At 49.2% G+C, this 17,373-nt stretch overlaps 2 long non-coding RNA genes across 3 annotated transcripts; one reads left to right on the top strand and one right to left on the bottom strand.

Annotated features, from left to right (window-relative positions):
• Positions 1–4,044: 4,044 nt before the first annotated feature.
• LOC140693553 (uncharacterized) lies at positions 4,045–7,648 on the bottom strand. 2 transcript variants are annotated; one of them, XR_012069322.1, is made up of 3 exons: positions 7,398–7,648; positions 7,043–7,250; positions 4,045–4,274 (listed from the first exon to the last, which is right to left on the bottom strand). It is a non-coding gene; the product is annotated as an uncharacterized lncRNA (long non-coding RNA). The 2 variants fall into 2 exon arrangements; XR_012069323.1 differs by lacking the exon at positions 4,045–4,274 and adding an exon at positions 4,832–5,040.
• Positions 7,649–11,005: 3,357 nt separating this feature from the next.
• LOC140693546 (uncharacterized) lies at positions 11,006–14,466 on the top strand. The gene is made up of 5 exons (XR_012069314.1): positions 11,006–11,256; positions 11,561–11,681; positions 11,947–12,145; positions 13,721–13,837; positions 14,257–14,466. It is a non-coding gene; the product is annotated as an uncharacterized lncRNA (long non-coding RNA).
• Positions 14,467–17,373: the final 2,907 nt, after the last annotated feature.

Here is a 17,373-nt window from a genome sequence, read left to right as displayed (position 1 = left end):
TGGAGCCAATGACCCTGCCCCCTTGGCCCTGCTGACTCCACCCCATGGAGGGCATGGCCAGAGGAAGTGTCAGGGCCAGAGGGACCCTCTGCAGTGCAGGACCCAGGGCAGCGGGCCCCCTTGCCGTGGTCTAAGAGCAGAAGGCCTAAGGAAAGATCTGAAGAGGCTGTAAGGTATCTTCATTCCCATTAATTAAACAAAAATAAAAGCATACCACAGGCGTGAGTGGAAAGGGATTTGTTAGAACAAGGGAAGGCACTTGCCAAGGTCTGGCCATAGAGGGCTGGTGGGTTTGTCAGGTTGATGAGGAACCAAGAGGCTGTTAGTCCCTTCTGGGTCTAAACACCTCTTGAATTCCTCCGGGTGACACTGAAATGCAGTGAGACACGGAACTCTCTTAAGTTGTTAAAATCTTCATGGTGAACCATTCAACTCTCTCCTCATTCTTGGCTGCGAAAGCACGATAAACACAGGCCAGAAACTCATCAGCCTGTTGGTTGGTTCACTATCCGTCTGGCGCCTCCTCTTGTAGGAGCCTTTATCACATCACCCAGGGCTGACCCGGCTCAGGATTATAGCTGATTTTCCGCAGGTGGCATCACTTGCTAGTGACATGAAGCAGGCACATTAGCCACCTCCCAAACACTGAGGCTCCTCCTGGGAGGAGCCTTCAGACCCCCAATCCAGCCTCTACACCACGATGTTCCTTAGTGTCACTACCGGTTTGCTGCCTTGGCCTCTAGCTTTGACCAGATCCTCGCCAGATTGTCGATAAATATCACCCATATACCACATCTAAGCTTGCGGTCCAGATGTGACCATGGTTCTTATTTTCTTCCCATCGATGGATTGTTTGATCTTTGTGTAATCATGTCGACAGCAAGGCCAGTACAGCCCTCTTGAGGCCTCCCCGAGCCGCCTCTGTGTATAACTGTTCTAGCACCCCAGGGGATCGGGTCTGAAGCCTGGCACTCAGACACGAGGATGTCAGCTAGAGAGACAGGAATCCACTCCTGCTGTGGCTTCTGCTGTGGCTCAATGTGGCCATAAAAACGGATCCCACAGGCCCTGACGTCACTTGACTCACTGCAGGGATGCTCCCACACTGCCGCGTTCCCCCAGAGACTGAGGGCTTTCTGCTTGTTCCGGAAGGCCCCACCCCTGAGGGGACACTGGGTCCAGTGGAGCGTCCAGCCTGCTTCCCCGCCAGCCCTTAGGGCCTTTGTGGGGCCTGGAACATCAACTAACCTCCCCTTAGGGACCCCTTTGTCCTTTGCAGCCAACAGACCTAGGTCATAAGCACTTTAACTCACCTGAGGGTGTTTTCCTCACTTCAGGGGCAGTGAGGACTGGGCTTCTTCACACTCCAAGTGCCCCCGGTCTGGATGCAGACAGTCTGGCTCTCCCCCCAGTCCTGCAGGTTCCGGCCACACCTCCTGCTGGTCACGGAGTCTGTGCTGTATTCTCTTCCAGGACAACAGGTGCACTCTGCCCCCCGCCCTGTCCCCACCAGCAGTGGCAGAGGTGGAGGACAGGCGGGTGAGCTTGGGCCTGAGACACTGCCCTGAAATCAGTGCCCCAGAGGCCGCTGGTGACTAGAGGGACCACGGGGAAGAAGGCAGCATGGGATGGGAGGGGGAGGAAGGTTCAGGATAACGAGATGAAAAGGGGAACAGATAGCACCGTGAGGACCTCGACCATGAAAGGGAAGAAGATAGACAGTGACAGCTGGAGCGGTGTTGGCGTTAAAAGCTGCGGGCATTTTCATTTAATTTTATTAATTACCATTACATATAGTGACATATTTTTATTTGATTAAAGATTAGGTGCCATGTCATATAACAGGATATAGTATATTATTTATTAAATAATACATAATAGTAGATATACTAGCATGTTATGTTCTGTTTATTTATTATCAGATAGTATATAATACATATGTAGTTATTTATATACATAATATATAATTCATGCATCTATATAATATATAACACATAACAATGTAGGATTATGAATATTATATTTTATAACAAGATTACATAACAATAATGATGTAATATTATCCATTGTATATCTTGGCTCATGACACATTCTCACCTTAGGTGCCTGTCAGAAGTATTTATGTATTAAAATTAATATTATAAGAAACGGTTGTGAACCTGTCACCCAGCACCAGAACAGGACTATTGACAGTGACATACTGTGTCCTATCCTGCCCTAGGCCTCTTCTCACAGGAAGTAACCAGCATCCTGAATCCTGGCTTACACTTGCCTTGTGTTACTGTCACACACACAACATTTAAGATCAGTTAAAACAAATGAACTGCAGGTACATGCAACGAAGTGGATGCATCATACACCCTATGTTAAATTGAAAAAGTAAGCCCAAGAAGGTAGCCTATAGTGTGCTAAGCTTTTAACTGTGTATATATATGTCAACTAAACTCACTAAATTAAGAACAACTACAGCTAGAGTCCAGGTGGGAGAGGGACAGATAAAAGGTGAGGTGAGCAGATTTGCTGCAGGTGAGCGAGTTCCCTTCAAGTAACATGTCATTCTCTCTGAAGCAGGAGGCAAGGCCATCTGCTGGGAGTCAGGGAAGAGACAGAGGGAAGCTTAGAGGTGTGCAGAGAGCATAGAATTTTGACACCACTGTGTGGCAAGTGGGGAAATGTGCTCACTAGAGAAATCCTGGAGGATTGCCTGGCAGTGGCAACATGCTGGGCATTGATTTGTAGTCTTAGAAATCTGTGCTGGGAGAGCCTGCTGCCTGCAGGCTCAGAACAAATAGAGCTGGGTGAACCGAGATGGAAGTCATCCTGGTGAGGAAATGAAAAGATCAAGGGTCAAGGGAGTTTTGTTTGTCATAAAGAGAGTGCTGACTGTGGATGCAGAGCTGGAAGGTGGGGAAGTGGAAGTAAGAGGAACGTGGACAGGTAGGAAAGCAGAGGAGTCAGTGCATGATGCCCCAGTGAGGGTGAAGGAGGGCCAACGAGGCTGGTGGAGAAGCAGCTGGATGGCTAGAGTTGGGCACATAAAGGAGAGAGGCTGGACCTGGGGTGGAGACACGCCCGGGTATGAGCCCGGGGGTAGGGTGAATGGGAGGTGTCTGGCTCAGGCTGACGGAGAAGAAGACCCTACAATGACCATACTGGGTGGTGGAGGGAGAATCAACATTGACGTCTTGATGGTAGGCGGTGAGGCAATACAGAGTTGGTGGTCCAGCTGCTCCTGACTGAGGCAGATGAGCAGGGAGGCCAGGGTGGCAGGCACTGCTAGGAATGGACTGGGTTTTCCAGGTGTTCCCAAGAGAGGAGGAGAAATCACCTCATGGGGGAAAGTGAGCACAAGGAGGTCAACCCAGGCTCCTGATCAAACGGAGAGTGTGAGGGGGCAAATCGTCAACTCCAGAGATGGTGGCCTAGGAAGCAGGGACCATGGGTGAAGTGAGGGGACACTCAGAGAAGAGAGAGAGATGAGTCTTCTGGGTGTAGGGGGAAGAGAGGCCCCAGGACAAAGGAGCACAGGGGCACAGTGATGAGGATGGACTGGCTCTGTTGTGACACTGCAGGAATGGCTGGATCTTTGTCCTGAGGGCTTAGTTTGGGGGGGCTACTGGCCTCATGAGGGCCCCCCTCTCAGCAGCCTGGACAGATGCTCCCGCTCCTGATAGCTCTGTGGCCACCACTGTTCCCGGAAGGGCTCTGCCTCCATCTTCTATCAGACATTCCTGCCCAGTCCCCGACTGCCAGCGAGGGAGCCTGGGCCTCAGAGCCGTTTGCCGTGGAGGGACACAGGCTCCTTGGAGAAGCAGGCTGATCTTATTTTTCTCCGTAACCCACGGCCTAGCAAAGCGCCAGCCTATGGGTGGGCCATTCAGGGGCTCGGATACTTCTTAAATTAACTCAAAGCAGTAGAATAGCAGAGCTGGAGGAAGTGACCACTGAGCTCACAGAGTTCACTGCCCACACCCCCATTCTACAGATGAAGAAACAGAGGCCAAGCAGCCAAGGTCATGCTGCTCTTTAATGCTGGCCTCTGTTGGGCATACCAAGTGATGAGCTGCACTGAAGGGCCTGAGAGGGGGCTCTGGGGTCAGACAGCTTGGGTTCAAGTCCCACCCCTGCCATTTACTAGCTGTGTGATTAATGACTGTCCTTCCTGTAAAGTGCCACCTCATTTGTTTGTCATGAACACAGAGTTCCTTGAACAGCAGGACAGAATTCTTTAAAGGTTTGCTGTTGCTTTTGTTACTATTATCACCAAGTGAACCCTGAAATGAAGAACAAAGACAGCAAGATTTTTTATTTTAAAAGATTTTAAAATACGATGATGACTGTTTGATTTAATCTATTCAAGTTTGCATTTGACCATTATTAACAACTGCACAATGGATGACTTTTGAGGAAATGTTACTTCATGTCTTTAATTCTCACTAACTACACAGGCTATTCAACAGGAAGCAATTTTTTTTCCAGGAAGAGGGACAAAATGTTAACAATATCTCTGTACCTCTCGGTTCCCAGTGAGTTGGTTGTGATCTGTCAACCCAACTTTGGGGAAATGCCCTCTCCTCCTGGGCTCGCTGCACTGCCACGTGGCCTCCAGGGGGCGATTTACCCCCACACGAATCCAGTATCTTGGTTCATATCTTTGCTTCAGATCCCTCAAGGACTGCCCATGCACCAGGGCCCCATCTGCCCCGCCAGTCTCACCTGCTGGCCTCCAGGAAACTATCCTGGGTCTCAACCATCCTCTGTTCCTATGCCCGCCCCACTACTCTTCATTTTGTCCTTCAAGTGTGGGCTCCTGTGGCTTGCCACCAAGCAGGGGTCTCCCAGTCCTCCACCTTGGGGAACTGCATCGTCCTGCACAGTGCCTAGCGAAACTGTGTGGAGGCCGGAAGAATACAGAACAACAGGTGCTCAGAGGGGCTGCCTTTCCCACTGCAGGGGCCCTGGAGAGCTTTCTCCCAGCTGGTTATTCACAGGCGCTGAAGCTGTGGAATCTCGATCTTACCAATTTAAAGGGCATCATCACTAATTACAAAAGAAATCATTTTTTCAGTAGCAAAAGGAGAAAAGACTTTGTGCCCCATGCCCCCATCTTTCTTCCTCCGCCTTCAGAGGTGATTCTCACTCTCTGGTCAAGGGTAGAAAGCAACAAACAGAATATTATTTTTCAATGATTCTTCTTTCCCACTCTGAAGATTGCATCCCAAGACTGATGAAGGCTAGGATGGTTTGGCTTCCCTGTACTGAGTATTCAGAGGCTCAGGGTGGAGGGGGTTAGGGAGATAATTCAGCATTATGGAACCAAACAGAGACATTAAAAGGTTCTACTCTAAACAGAAAGGAAGCAGGATGCTATAGAAATGGGAAAACCATCATTGGAAATGAAATAACGAGTTACAAGACAATAAACATGAAGATGTAAAAAAGAAAAAGTATATCAAAATACAAAAAGGTGGGAAAGGGAGATGGTAGCAAGAAAAGATAGATTTTTTTCTCTTTCTTTTTCCTTTTTCTCATTATTCTTAGGATGTGTTGGAGCCTACGTGATTATCAGTCTAAAGGAAATAGATATGATAATGGGTTGATATACTTGAAAAATAGGGTAACCACAAATCGAAAGCATATAATAGAGTTGAAAAAAAAAAAACCAAAAAAGAAACAAACTCTAAATGGCTTAAAGACTTAAACATTAGACAAGACGCTAAAAAACTCTCAGAAGAAAACATAGGCAAAACATTATTTGACATATATCTCAGCAGTGTTTTCCTAGGGCAATCCACCCAAGCAACAGAAAATAAAAGCCAAAATAAACAAATGGGACCTAGTTACACCTATCAGCTATTTCAAAGCAATAGAAACCATAAGCAAAATGAAAAGACAACCTATGGAATGTGAGAAAATATTTGCAAAAGATGAGACTGAACATGGCTTAACTTGTAGACTATAAAAATAGTTCATACAACTTAATAAGAAAAAAAAATAAACAACCCAATCCAAAAATGGGCAGAACAACTAAACAAGCAATTCTCCAATGAAGATATACAAATGGCCAATAGGCATATGAAAAAAAGGCACAATATCGCTAATTATCTTAGAAATGCAAATCAAAACTACAATAAGTTATCATCTCACACTACTCAGAATGGCCACCATTCAAACATCCACTCACCATAGATGCTGGAGAGGCTTGGAGAAAAGGGAACCCTCCTACATTATTGCTGGGAATGTAGTTTGGTGAAGCCAATGTGGAAAACAATATGGAGATACCACAAAAGACTAAAAAAAGACATCATTTGATCCAGCAATCCCACTCCTGGGCATATATCCAGAGGAAACCTTAATTTCAAAATATACCTGCACCCCAATGTTCACAGCAGCATTGTTTTCAATGACCAAGACATAGAAGCAACCTAAACGCCCACTGACAAATGACTGGATAAAGATGTAGTATTTAGATATAAAAGAATATTACACAGTTGTAACAAAGAAGGAAATAATGCCATTTACAGCAACATGGATGGACTTGGAGATTATCACACTAAAGTGAAATAACTCAGACAGAGAAAGACAAGTAACATATGATACCACTTATATGTGGAATTTTTAAAAAAGATACAAATAAACTTATTTACAAAACAAAAACAGACTCACAGACTTAGGAAACAAACTTAGGAGTTTGGGATTAACAATTACAAACTACTATATGTAAAACAGACAAACAGCAAGGATTCACTGTAGAACACAGGGGAAAATGTTCAGTATCTTGCAACCTATAATGGAAAAGAACCTGAAAAAGAATAGACTATGTATATGTACAACTGAATCACTATGCTGTATACCTGAAACTAACAAAACAGCTGTATATCTGAAACTAACTAAACATTGTAAATCAACCACATTTCAATTAAAAAAAAAGATAAGCTCTAAATAGCTGTATTCAAAGAAAATCTTCAAATCTTACCTCCTACAAAAAGTAAAATGGGAAGCTTGAGCAGGACCAAATTATACTGAATGAGAGGTTACATACCTTCTCCAGCACGTGGCCCATGGTACACATACATCGTGTTTTCCTTCAGGTAAGAATGGCCCTTACTGCCCAGGGAGCGAGTCCTGCTGGGACAAGGCCTCTGTGGCAGTGGCCTCCTTGTCACCGCTCCATCTCACCAGAAGGCCAGGGTTTTCAGAGGGGAGGGAACACAGAGCTCATACACTTCAGATATATTTCCTGAGAAAAACTGTGGAAAGACCAAATTCACCTGCAGTGCAGGAAACATGAGCACGGCCCCTAAGCAGACTGACAAACCCGAAGCAAGACGGCCCGATGTTCACATCGGAACCAGAACAAAAACCGTCTGGCCCCAGTTAAACGATCACCATCTCACCTGCAATGAACTGTTCGTACTCATTGTCAGGGATGTTTCTGTTGAGACTTGAGAGATCAAAAAAGTCAGACCAGGGAATCCGGACCTGGTGGATGTCCAGGCTCTGCTAATGGTAGAGGCGGCCCCAAGGGGGTATCACCAGCACCGACTCTTCCATTTTCAGCAGGGTCTTCAGGAGGAAGGCGATGTGGATACAGACGCCCCTACGGAGGCTGAAGCCCTCCGGAGGGTTGACATAACACAGAAGGTACCTGGCAGGGAGCAAAGGAGAGCGGGTCTTCAGAGCCAGGTCTCTGCACAGGAATCCCGGCTTAGATAGAACAGATACAATGGGAATCTCTGCACAGCACATGGCCTAGACTCAAGACACGTTCAGCAGCTTCTGGTTTGTATAGTGGAGGCACTGCCCACCGATCTCTGTGTGGCCAATTATTTCGAGTCCGGGAGCACATGCAGAAGACATCTTGGCATCTGTCTATCAACGCTAAGCACCTGACTAGTACCTGAGCACCCGTTCTCCAGGGAATCTCAAACTTCTTGGCCTAAAGACCCCTGTACACTCTTAAATACTGAGGACTTCAAAAGGCTGCTGTTTATGTGGGTTAAATCTATCAATAGTTCCTGTGTTAGAAGTTAAATAAGAACTTTAAAAAATGCTTATGAGTTCACTTAAAAATAATAACAACCTATTACATGATACCATTAATACTCTTAAGCAAAAAATAAGTATATTTTTCTAAACAAAAATCATTAATGAGAGGAATAGCAGTGATTTTAATTTCTGAGAATCTCTTTTGGACTGGTGAGAGCTTAATTCTATCTGCCTCTACATTACCTGTTTTGTGATATCACAGACTAGGTTTTCCCTGGAAAACCCCACAGGAATCTCGGGAGTGCAAGAGTGTGCAAAAGGCAGGTGACTTCCCGGCGTTCCTACGAAAATAGTCTTGCATCTCAGGGGCCTCGGACTCACTTTGATAACTGCTGCCCTACCCTAGGCGAGACTCTCCTACACAAGAGCCAGGCAAGTGTCCTGGCTTCTTTAATGAGTTACCGCAGCAACACCCCTCCCTTCTCTGTGTTAATGTTTCCCACAACCTCCATTACTGCAGATGAGGATGTAATCCTCAACTGAGGCCTCTAATCCCAGAAGACTACCAACCTTGAAAGGGAGGGCCCATCTACCATCTCTACACCCCGCACAGTCTATTTTGAGTCAAGCCCTAGATAACTGCTAATTGACACTGACCCTTGTCTTATTCCTGAGTTTTAGCGAAGGAGCCAACATCTGGATGGAACTGAAATTTCCCTGCTGATATACAAGGCTGATAAACCACCCTATTCCAACAACTGATTCTGGGGCTCTTCAAAACGCGGGTAAGGCCCCGCTTCATAAAAGACGGGTCCTCCACCTGCCCTTCCCAGGGGTTCTGGGAGGCCGCGGCCACGCAGGGCTACCCGGAGTCGCGGTCCAAGCCCCAGAGCCCGAGGGGGAGGAAAGCCGGAGGCTGTGCCCCAGCCCTGTCCCCCCCGCCCCAACCACAGCCCTCCCCGGCCGCCACACCAACCCGGATCCCACCCCGGTCCATGTCCACTGGCCCCGCCAACGGCGCTGCCGTACGTTTACCGTCTGTGAGACGCCGCCCCAGAAAGGATGTCGGCCGCCGACTGACGCGGCCAGAACTAGTGGCCCGGCCAAGCAAGCCGCCATCCCCAGCAGCAAACACCGCCATGGTCCCGGGCAGCTGCACACTTCCGGAGCCCGCTGCCTGCCCCAGAAGCGCACGCCAGCCCGCGAGGAGCGCGGCGTCTTTATCCATGGCAACGCCGCGGGGCCCTCCCCTAGCGCTTGCGTCTGCGTCCTCCCGAGGTTAGACGTGCGAGAGCAGAACTTTCGGAGCCAATGGGAGCAAGGGCGCGGCCAGGACGGGGGTGGGGGGAGGCTTATGGGGCAGCTGGGTGGGGCCGGGGCGGGCGGGGCCGCGCGGAGGTCCTCAGCTGCAGGTGGCACCGGCCGGAGGCTGGGGCAATGCTGCCAACAGTGGGCGGGGCGGCGGGGCGGCGGGGCGGCGGGGTGGGGGCACCCTCACCTGTCCTTGTGCGGGGCTCAGCCAGGGCTCCGCGGCCTCCGCTTGCACCGGAAGTGGACCCAGGCTACCGGTGGGCAAGATAGAGGACTGAGCCCAGGTAGGCACGGCTGGCCAGGTAGGGCACCTGAAGTGCAGATCCGCCAGGCCGGCTGCCGGCCTTGAATACGCGCTGCTAGGCAGTTTCCAAGAAGACGGGATCTGTCCCAAGAGGGGAGGTAGGGCAGGGTGCCAGATGCCTGGTTGGGTGCGGTCTTACAGGAGAGCCACGTTGAGAGGGTGCAGAGCAGCCCCTGTGTTGGCGGGGCTAGGAATTTGGGGTATAGGGTGGGGATGATGTGTGCCATTCCCTGTGGTCTCCCAAAGAACTCGCACCCCCAAGCAAAGGACCCTGCTCCCTCCACCCTTCACTGCATCCCCTGCCTTCCCCAGCACCACCGCCCCTGCCCCCGGAGGGTCCCATGACCTCTCCCCACACCAGGCACCGTCCCTGTTACAGGTACTTATCTCCTGGTGGTTCCAGCCCAAGGGTGGGGGCTGTATCTGACCAGTTAGGATGCCTGGAGCCTTTGTATGAAACCTCAGACTATAATGCAGGCGTGCACAGAGGCCCCTCAAACAGGATTCCCTGCATTCCCTCCCCACCACGCACCCACAGCGCAGCTGCCACACCAGGCCAAGCCTGCTGGAGGACCGCTGTTCCCTCTCCACCTGTCCCTGATCAAGAGTGCACCGCCCACACTGCTGGGTATTTAGTGGGCCTTAGAAGAGCAGCTGGTATTTTCATGGACAAATATTTGCTCTTTTGGGAAGAGTTGAGTGCAAAGGGATGTAGGGTATGCCTTTTCTGTTGTCCTGGAACTGGTGACTAGGATGCAAACTTAAGTCAAAGCAGTTTTTAGAGAGAGCCGCAATATATCTTACCCAAAGATCACTGTTCCCCTACAAAGGCAACACCACCTGGCGGGTGGGGTCCTGGTCCCTCTTTCTGGAGGTTGGGCTTTGCACCCTCCAGCTGGGACAGAGCCCGAAACAGCTCTGAACACGCTCCAACAGGCTTTCCCAGCACAAACTGCCTTTATTTTGAATCTGGCTGAAGGAAGCAGCTGAGAAATCTGGGTAAATCTTCCTGGGTGTAACCATGCCTTTTGTGCTGAATGAAAGAGCGGCTCTCCACATGCTAACAGCTTAGAACTGAATGTGTGTCGAAGCCTTCATGCATGTAGCATGTTGGGAACAGCGTTTCATGGTGAGGGGAACTCTATAACTTACATGTGTATGGGGAAGCCCTCACTCCAACAGGGTTTTCCTGCACAAACTGCCTTTATTTCGAAATTGGCTCTTGCTGAGAAATCTTGGTAAGTGTTCTTAAGTGTAGCCATGCCCATTATGCAGGATGAAAGAGCGGCTCTACACTTTTTCACATCTCAGAGATGAATGTGTGTTGAAGCCGTCATTCATGTAGCGTGTTGGGAACACAGAATTTAGTGGTGAGAACTATGTAAATTACATGTCTATGATGAAGCACTCTCTCGAGCCGGGTATTCCAGTGCATACTGCCTTTATTTCGAAACTGGCTTCTCAGAAGCCTGTGGTCTCCACTGCAGGTCTGTCTCCAAACCCAGGGCCAGCATGGTAACTCTGCTCCCCCTGTCTATTCTGGAAGTTCTAGGTGTCCTCCATGGCCCTTCCACCATTATGTTTTTGGAAAACCCCGCAGATGGAATGGGCCTGAGAACAGGAGAGCTGGATGCCAGAAGCCACTGCCCAGTGTGAGGCTCCTGGGAGGGGCATCTCCTCTCCGTGGGCTCTGATCTAACCTCCCCTCTCCCCCACCCCCACCCCTCTCCTCCTGCATTTCCTGATTGATCCCTGGATAATGGTCCATACCAGGAATGACCTGGGAGAGGTTTTATGAGTCTTTAAGTGGAAAAAAAAAAGAAATCTTTAGACAAGTTACTGAAAGTAACTTCCAGCTTTACCGGGAAAGACCTCATTCCAATGTTTAAGGCTAGTTGACAGGGTGTCAAATTGCTTAACCACTCACATCTGAGCAAGTGCTACCTCTCTCTCCAGCTCCCCGCAGCATCCACCTGTGGCAACTTGGCCAAAAGAAGGCAAGAAAGCTCTTTCCCCTCGCCAGCACCAGCGTGGCTTTGGAGTCAGTGGAGGCTGAGAGAAAGAGCCCCGCCCTGAGGTTTGAGGGGCCTCCAGCCACAGCCAGAGGAGCGGGGGTTTTCAGAGTGGCCCAGCAGGGAAACCAGGCAAGGCCACCTGGCCCAAGTCTTCCCTGCCCAGAGAGCCCCATGAACTGCTTTGGGCCACACTCCCCGTTTGGGCCCCCTGCAAAAAGTTACCACGGGAGCCACACCTGAGAATGCAGAAGGACAGCCCTTTAGCCTGGGGTCCCAGCAGGTGTGTCCTGTGAGACCTGTGGCCACATAAGTTCCTTGTCTCTCCAGGTCACTGAAGGGACTGTGCTGGGCATCTTGGTGGTCAGGGACATGGGAACACCTCTAAACTCTGAAGAAGGACAGAGAGACTCTTCCTGGAAGCAAGGATTCCAGGGAGACACCTTGCCCAGAACTGGGGGACTGTGTCCTGAGTAGACCCCTGGGAGGCAATGTGGGGCTGTGGGGTCCTCTTCTGAGAAGGGAGCAGGTGAGTTTTCCGGGGGTGGGGTCCTGCTTTGTCCAGACATGTCCTTGTGTAAGACTCATTTACAAACACCTCCAAGTCCACCTAGGGGTGGCCCCAGAGGTGGGGGTAGAGGAGGAGAGTGAAGGGTGCAGACTTAGGGCCCCCTGAGCCACCCAGGGAGCCAAGGGTCAGTGGGAACATCTTGGGAGTCTAGTGCAGGGGTGGAGGACGAGCACTAAGAACATGCCAAGTCATGCAATAAAGTGACCCATGACCACGAGGCACAGGTGGCCGTACACCAAAAGAGGCAGATAGAAATTTAGACCCAGGATCTGAGAACCTTGAGAGGGGCTGGAGGGTCCCAGGAACCCTCAGGAACAGCTCTTCTAGGGGCACAGACATCCCAATACACACATTTCTCATGGAAGCTTTTTGGGGTGCAGAGTGAGTTACCAGGTTCCTGAACTTAGTATGGAATCACGGTTCCTGGCAATAAATTGCTGTCATTTGTCCCTGGACATGCACAGGGGAGCTGACTGCTGTGGGGGTCACTGCAGGACTAGAATCTTCTGGTGTCTGCTCTGTGACCACAGAAACCCAGGGGGATTTCTCAACAGGAGAACCTGGAGACCATGCCTGCAAGGACCACCCTCATGGGATGGCCAAGGAGCTCGTGGTACCCAGGTCACCAAGTGACGAAGTTGTGAGGTTGCCTGGGGAATCGTGGGGGCATGTAGATTTCTGAGGTCAGCACGTGGGCCCAGCACTGCTGGATGGTCTGCACAAAGAGGGGCCTGCCCTCCTGATGATGGCTCTTAACATCTGCAGGGAAACTGCTCCCAGGGCTCCTGGAGGTCCATATTGAGAGTGTCCTGCCAGCCTTGTGGGGTCACCTTCCCCTGATGCAGAAGCAGACCTCTCTCCCTTGAGGCCCAGGGGACACCTGGCTCAGGTGCCACCTGTGTGCCCTGGACACGCAGAGCCCCAGAGCTCTGGCACAGCCTGGGGTGTGGTGGTGTCTGGGCAAGAAAGGCCCTGGGAAGGGGGTCATTCAAGGGCAGAGGCCACTCTGCAGGGATGCTGGACCTGGCAGCAATGCACTGCTTCAGTACTCCCTTGGGTTGGGTCTCCAACCTGTGGGATGGAAGGGCCACTCCTTCCTGTGTTGCAGTCGGGGGAACTAGATCCATCGTCAAGGTCAGCCCTGAAAATGGAGGCTGCGCTACCTCCATTCCTGGAAAGAAAATCAGTCCCCTCCAGTCCAGGTGATTCAGAAAGTCATTCAGCAATGTTCGGGGCCCCCACTTTAGGCTTTGAATTAGAGCTGAGCGGCTTAGGAGGCCAGATCCCTGACCGTGGCTCCAGGAGCAGGTTTTCTGCTGGGGGACAGGATCCTCACAAACACCTGTGTCTTTGTGGGACACTCCCCTCTGACAAGCTGGGAGGCAGGGTGCAGTTGTGGGAAATCGTGTTTACATGAGCAGAGGGCCACCATGTGGTGGGGGCACAGGAGACTGTGAGAATGAGTCCCACAGCCTTTCTGGAATCAAAAAACTGGCAAATGTGAAAAAGTGCATAATTTGTTTTATTGAACAGGCTGCTTATGTACGTTTGGAGGACCAGGTTCAAGGACTCAGCATCCCTCCAGGACAATAGCCTCAAGAGAAGAACAGACAGAGCAGGAGGAGATCTGGGGTTTCTCCCAGGAATGAGGTGGAACAGGGATTTCTGCAGATTTGCAAGGAGTCCCCGACCACTGAGCATGGGGTTACAGCCCCACGAGACCCCTGTCATGTTTGGCTTGGGCTCTGGTTCTGGCCTGCTCATGTATTCTTCCAGCAGAGTTCCAGAAACTCAGAGGGTGGACTTAGAGGGGCTGCGTTTGGAACCTAGTGAGGAGTTGGAGGGTCCTTTATATTGAGTCCCTTCATCCTAATCACTGTAGCTGAAGCCCAACACCCCCCAGGCCCCCATGGTTGCCGTGGAGGGAGAACAAGCCTGGCAGGCGACCTAGGGGTCCCACTACTGTGTCCTTCCCTTGTCTTCGTTCCCTTTCACCCCGGAAGGTGTGATTGTCTCGTGTCATGGTGGCCTCCACAATGTCCCTCCCAGTAATCTCTCTTCTCCATCAGGTGGGGTTCCCAACCCCGCTCAGCCTTCTCTGCATGGATGCTGAAGGACCAGGCCCACCTGAAGTTCTGAGCTCCAGCAGTAAGGTGGAAACAAAGAAACCAATGGAAAAAAGAAGCAAGTGATTGTGGCAAAGCTCCCCACCACAGAGAAGCTGCCCTGAGTGGAAGGGAGAGTGTGGGCATGCCCGTTTGTTTCCTATCTCCCAGTGCTCTTAGCTTTCTTATTGCCTACCTGCATGGTTACAACAAAATGATCTGCAAAACTGAAAATATTTACTCTCTTGCTTTTACAGAAAAGGCTGGCCAGCCTCTGGTCCGGTACCAGGCAAGAGATTGGAGTTCCTTTCCAGTTTGGAAACATCTTGGCAGGCCCAGGTTTGCAAAGGTCTTTAAGAGTAGTTACGGAGTTTTGCTTTTAAACTTTTTTACGGCTGTATATACATGTGAGATGTGGTTGTGATGTATAATTCTGAGCCGGGATTTTCTCAAACTGTTTCTCACTTCTTATACCAGACATTCCTAAATTCCAAGTGGAACTGCATATTAAGGAAGCCATGGAATTTAGCAAAAGGATACAGATCTCATTTCCTTTTAAGCATCGGTGTACCTCCATCATGGCAGTATTTGTTATGTGTTATTGATAGGGGAACTAAGTAGTAAACAGATTAATAGAAAATAGGGGATTTTAGGTACACAGGTTCATCTTTTCAACATTGTTTGTAATATTTGCAGTTTAAGATGACCATTCCTGAGAAACAGGCAGCCTCTTAGAATGAAATAGCATTTCCTCTGAACCATAATTAATTTTTATTTTGTAGACAGCAGGAAGGGTAATAACACGTCACACATTTGGGGACGTCAAAGAGAAAATGTAACTTTCTGGGAGCGCACTCCCCCGCCTCCCCCTGCCCTTTTTACTGTCCCATTCTCCCTGGAAGGCTCTTTCTTATCTTCTGCTCATGGCTCCAGTAACTCTTTCTTCCTCCTTGTTCCTCAGCTGGTAAGGTTAGTTTTCTACTTTGAACAAGCAAACAAGCCAACAGAAGAGAAATTTCACAAGCAACTCCCAGCACATCCGCTCGCCTTCTGATGTCTGTGACCTCACTCTCGGTGCCCCACCGCTTATTAAAAGTGGCATCGAAAGCCAGTTCCTCCAAAAGTCCCCGAGGCCCCATCCCTCCCATCTTCTCTGGGTTGTCACTCCCAAAACCATCCTCTCTTTCACTGCCTCATCTATTTTGTTCTCCTGCTAGTTGGCACCATCAGTATATAAACGTCCATCCTCTTAAACCAACAGCACTCCTTGACCCTAATTCACCCCCACCAATTGCCACCCTGTGTCTTTGCAGCAAATCTTTAAGGAGTTGTTTAAACTCACTGTCTGCATCTTCTCTTGAGCCATCCCCTTTTACACCCATTCTGGCTTTTCGCCTGATCCCTCGCTCTATGGAAACTGCCCTGTCAAGGCCATCAGTGACCCCATGTTGCTAAATATAGTGGTCAATTTTGACTCCTCATCATGCTTGGCCCCTCAGCAGCATTTGACCCAGCTCTTCCATCCCTCCTACCCCGTGTTCCTGCTTCACTCAACCCCCAGCCCATCTCTCTGTCTGTTTCTGCTTTTGGCCTGCTGGCTGGTCCTTTGCCAATGTCTCCTGTTTTTTCCAAACATATACTGTGGGTGTTCCCCAGGGTGGGTTCCTGGGCCTCTCCTCTCTCTCTCTGCTATTCCTTTGGTGGAAGCAACCCAGCCTTGGAAATTGGCATGCCATCAATTTCTCGATTTCTCCAAAATTCCCTGATTTCCCCTTTCCATCTGAACCTTTATCCCTGAGACTCACATCACATTCTTTTCCTTTCATTCATCTTGCTTTCACATTCATACATATGTTCTACTATGAAATTACTTTTCCAAATTTTGAATCAGTACATATATATCATGTAAAATGCTCAAATATGTATTATTTCCACTAAGATGCTAATTCTACCTTAGAACATTTCTGCACTTCTGTATTTATGTGAATAAAGCGAATAGTATTTCTACAAGCCTCATAGTTAAACACTGTTAGTTTGGGGCTATTATGTAACATGAAATAATGGTACATCAACATAGTCATTTTTCATTTATTTTTATGTAACACCGAGATGAGGTTTTTGCCCTGAAGACTGGTTTTATTGAAATTTTACCTACGTTACGGACAGTCAGTTTATGTGAAAGCCCTCATTTCTCCCCTTTTTGATATATGCTCCATTTGGCTATATATAACATATAACTTGGCATGAAACAAAATTCCCAAATCATTCACATAATACAATTAATATGTTTAATTATATTTTTTAAATGTTAAAAAGAAAAAGAAAACAGATTCCTCTACCTATTAGGCACTTCTGTGGCAATATGTAACACACCCCTTAACCATGACATTGAAGAACTGAGCTGATACCAGCCCCTTTCCACCTGCTCAGCCCCACCTTTTCCCATCCCCTTTCCCATCCGGAGAGGACATCCCTCCCATTGTCCAGGCCCAGATGTTGGAACCATGTCCTTTCTCTCTCTTTCTTTTACACTCACAGACAGCAAATCCAGCTTGTTAGAAAATTCTGGATATTCTGTCTTAATTAAATACCTGCTCTCTGCTCCCCGCCCTCCTAAGAGCCACCTTCAGCCTTTCCTGGATACCAATAGCCTTCTGTTTCCATCTTTGCTTTCCTACAATCTCTCATCCACACAGAGTCAGAGGGAGCCTGTAAAAACATACATTGGGGGTGGTGGGTGTTGCTCAGTGGTAGGGCGCATGCTTAGCATGCTTGAGATCCTGGGTTCAATCACCAGCACATTCATTAAAATAAATAAATTACTTCCCCCCAAAAAACACAAACACAAAAGCATAAGTTGGACTACATCACCCCTCCCCTCAAAACTCACTAAACGGGTCACCATGTCATTAGGAGCCAAAGTCGTCACAAAGGCCTCAGGACCCGGCGTGCTCTGCCTCTCTGCCCACACTCTCCCCCTCACTCTGGGGGCCTCTGGCTCCGGCTCTTCCTTCTTCCTCCGGATCTATTCTGCTTCAAGTTCATTACTCCGTGAGATCTGCCAGGATTGCCTTATTCTCT

The sequence above is a fragment of the Vicugna pacos genome, unplaced genomic scaffold (genome assembly GCF_048564905.1).
Source record: "Vicugna pacos unplaced genomic scaffold, VicPac4 scaffold_19, whole genome shotgun sequence".
Lineage (NCBI taxonomy): Eukaryota > Metazoa > Chordata > Mammalia > Artiodactyla > Camelidae > Vicugna > Vicugna pacos.
This window is presented reverse-complemented; position numbering and strand designations above follow the sequence as displayed.